The sequence below is a fragment of the Ctenopharyngodon idella genome, chromosome 13 (genome assembly GCF_019924925.1).
Source record: "Ctenopharyngodon idella isolate HZGC_01 chromosome 13, HZGC01, whole genome shotgun sequence".
Classification (NCBI taxonomy): domain Eukaryota; kingdom Metazoa; phylum Chordata; class Actinopteri; order Cypriniformes; family Xenocyprididae; genus Ctenopharyngodon; species Ctenopharyngodon idella.
The window spans coordinates 35021536-35024975 of record NC_067232.1 but is presented as its reverse complement, the minus strand read 5'-3'; the positions used below and the strand labels follow the sequence as shown (position 1 = coordinate 35024975).

The 3440-nt window shown below is 39.7% G+C and overlaps 1 long non-coding RNA gene across 1 annotated transcript; it reads right to left on the bottom strand.

Annotated features, from left to right (window-relative positions):
• Positions 1 to 200: 200 nt before the first annotated feature.
• On the bottom strand, positions 201 to 1815 carry LOC127525273 (uncharacterized). Its single transcript, XR_007933297.1, has 2 exons — positions 1735 to 1815; positions 201 to 1010 (listed from the first exon to the last, which is right to left on the bottom strand). It is a non-coding gene; the product is annotated as an uncharacterized LOC127525273 (long non-coding RNA).
• Positions 1816 to 3440: the final 1625 nt, after the last annotated feature.

Genomic DNA, 3440 nt, shown 5'->3' with positions numbered 1-3440 from the left:
GGGGAATTGTGGAGGAAATTTTGAGTTTCTGTATAATTTCCATATGATTTTACTTATATGCTTATGGTTAAATGATTTTGTTTTTCTCAGAAGTGCAAGAAATAAAACTTTGAAAGACAATTGGACGTGATTGTCTCTTATGCAGTAAGAGTCCTGGTGATTTTTGCCACAACAAGATGCAAGATAATCAAGCAGACGGGTTACGGGTAGTAGTTTTATTGAGGATTACAGACAGGCGGAAAAAACATCTTCCCTTATCTGTTTTTGCTCATTCACTGCTCCCATTAAAAAGTTTTTTAATGCTCAAAAAGTGGTAACAGAGTGCTTAAGATTTCAGTAAACTAGCTGAATCTTGCACATAACCACGATTACACACAGAGACATGCATGAAGAAGTTCAGAAGATACCATTAAATTTAAGGTAAACGATAAGTGACAGTGAAGATATTCTGATTCAGTTTTATAAAGACAAAGGGGTACATATTCTTTTAACTTAAGGTGAACAAAGAAAGATGGTAAATGAGAAGTGAACAAATGATTAGCAAAATGTTATGAAGTTCTGTGAGGCTCTATTCAGCCTGTATTTCAATTATCTTCTATATAACGTACAGGCCAGCCATCTTCACACTCCAACTCTATAGTACGATTTTGTTTGATCCCCTGAGAATATTTACAGTCTGGGAATTTCGACCAACTTTGTATATTACAAATGATCACATTAAATTGCATGTTGCTCCTAAACCTTCCATTGGGCAGTTGATTAGGTACAGCACAAGCCGCTTTAATTTGAACTTCATTTGCTTGTATAAAGGTGTGAACATGTTTGCATTCGTTGTGTTCTTCAACGATGCGTTGGGTTACAATTTCAGTTGTGCACTTATCCACTTGTATATTAGGATTCCTCATATGGCTGGTGGCGAAATGGGGATAACGTGGTGGTTGACCATGAGTGGAGGATGTCACACACAATAGCAGCAGCAGAATCACAGCAGACTGATGAATCTCCATGACCTGGTGAACAACACATACATCAAAACACCTTCTATTGACATTTGACTTCCTAAAGCAGTTTAGGTGATTAATTAAGAACATACCTAATAAAATAAATGAAAATAAACATTGTGAATGTTTTTGTACATAGACTGTTCCAGTCAGTCCCTTTGTTGTGTTTAAAGGGATAGTTCACCCAAAAATGAAAATTCTATCATCATTTACACACCCTCAAGTTGTTCAAAATCTGTAAAATGTTCTTTGTTCTGTTGAACACAAAGGAAGATATTTTGATGAATGTGTTAATCTGAACAGTTTTGGGGCACCATTGACTTCCATAGTAGTTTTTTTTTCCTACTATGGAAGTCAATGGTGCCCCAAAGTGGCCTGGATACAAACTTTATCCAAAATATCTTCCTTTGTGTTCAGCAGAAAAAAGAAATTTATACAGATTTTGAACAACTTAAGGGTGAGTAAATGATGACAGAATTTTCATTTATAGGTGAACTAACCCTTTAAGTGCTTTTGACTGTACTTTGTTTCCATCTGAACCAAGACAGATTTCTTGTACATCTTTTATTGCTGATTAAAGTTCTAAAGTTCTTAACATTTAAAAGCAAGGTAAATCAGAAACCCCAAAAAATGTACCCCAGAAATTATTATTTTTTCCACAAAAAAAAAAAAAAAAAACAGCAACGTACATGTTACACAAACATAAAATGAGCTCATGTGAACTGATACTCACAGGCTGCAGTCTATATTCTCGGATAGTAAACCTGTGGCCCGTATTACAATGCACTTTCACAAAGTCCAAGCGAATGCAGTCAGGCAACCTGGTCAACTCCGGCTTTGATGCTCAGGCTATATATTCTTGAGCACTTGCAAATCAGAATGTGACGTTTGCAATGAGCAGCCAATCGTGTGATGCATGAGAGTTGCAGAGTGATATACTTCTCTGGTGAAGATGAAGAGATAATAACCAAATGGTAGAAATATTTTTTGCTGCAGTGAAAGCTTCAGAGAACTACTGGAGGAAAATAACAAAATGTGTCATTACCAAAGTGAATTAATATTGGCCTATAGCAAGGGTAAAATAGAACAAATCCGATTCATTAAAACTATCACTGTAAAAAATTGTCCTGTGAATTTACAGTAAAATTCTGGCAACAAAGTTGGCAATGATTTAATGTTAATTTTACAGTTCTTTACCATAAGCTACATTACAGTACGTTGCTGTAAGAATTCCATGCACTCAATTAAAACTCAAGTCAACTCATTTCATTTGCAGAAGCCATCTGCCTTAAATTGGCTAACTGCTATTTAAACCCATAAGCTAATATTTATAACTATATGAGCACATTATTCCCATGAACTTATTTCATTTGAGTCCACTAAAAAAGAAAATTATTAAAGAAAAAAATAACCAAATTAAATAAAAATCTTTAAAAATGGAACCATCAAATCAGTTTAAATTTCTTACAGATAACTGCTAGCTAACAACAACAACACATGTGCTACTAAAATTAGAGATTCTCACTCCATCAGCAACTACACCGTTTTCGTCTTTAAATAAAGCAACATGCAGCATAATGGGTAAAGCGTACTCGGCAGCAGGTCAGGCGGCTGCATGCTTACATACAATGGCCATCATTCAAGCATACCAAGCCGACCTGCTCGAAGACCTTGATGAGGGTGGGGAAGTTAGTCGAGAGGCTTTTACAGAGCTGCGTAAAGCTACAGATCTGTCTCTCCGCGCTACCAAGGAGACCGCCAAGTCAATTGGGCGGTCTATGGCAGCCCTGGTAGCTACAGAGAGGCATTTGTGGCTCAACCTCGCTGACATGAAAGACAGAGATCGTTCCTTCCTTTTGGACACCCCTATTACGCCGTCTGGCCTCTTCGGCGACTCAGTTAACACAGTCGTCGAGAGGTTTGAGGAAGCCAAGAAACAGGTGGCGGCGTTTCAAAAGTTTCTTCCCCGCCGCTCTCAGGTCCCTGGGGCTGCTGGGCGGGAGCAGCCCCAGGCGAGTACGAGCTCCTCATAGAGGGCGCAACAGAAAATGAGCGTTGCTTCCCGTGCTCCCCCACAGAGAGACTTGTGGGGTGGGGCAGCGCTCACAACCGAAGCCTTCCAAGGGTAAGACGGATCTGAGGACCGTCATTATCCAGCGGAAGGCTTCGGGAAAGAAGCCCTGACGCCAGTGGTGTCAGGCTTCTGAGGGCAGTCCCCTCCGGGGCGAGTCGGTTTCCACCTCATTACACGGTGCTCTTCTATGGAACATGAAGTACAGACTCTCTTGCAAAAAGAAGCTATAGAAAGGGTTCCTTCTCCCAGCAGGGAGTCAGGGTTTTACAGCCGGTACTTCATAGTTCCAAAGAAGGATAGAGGGTTGCGTCCCATTCTAGATCGGCGCCTGCTAAAATCGCTCTGTCAAGAAGCTCAAGTTCAGA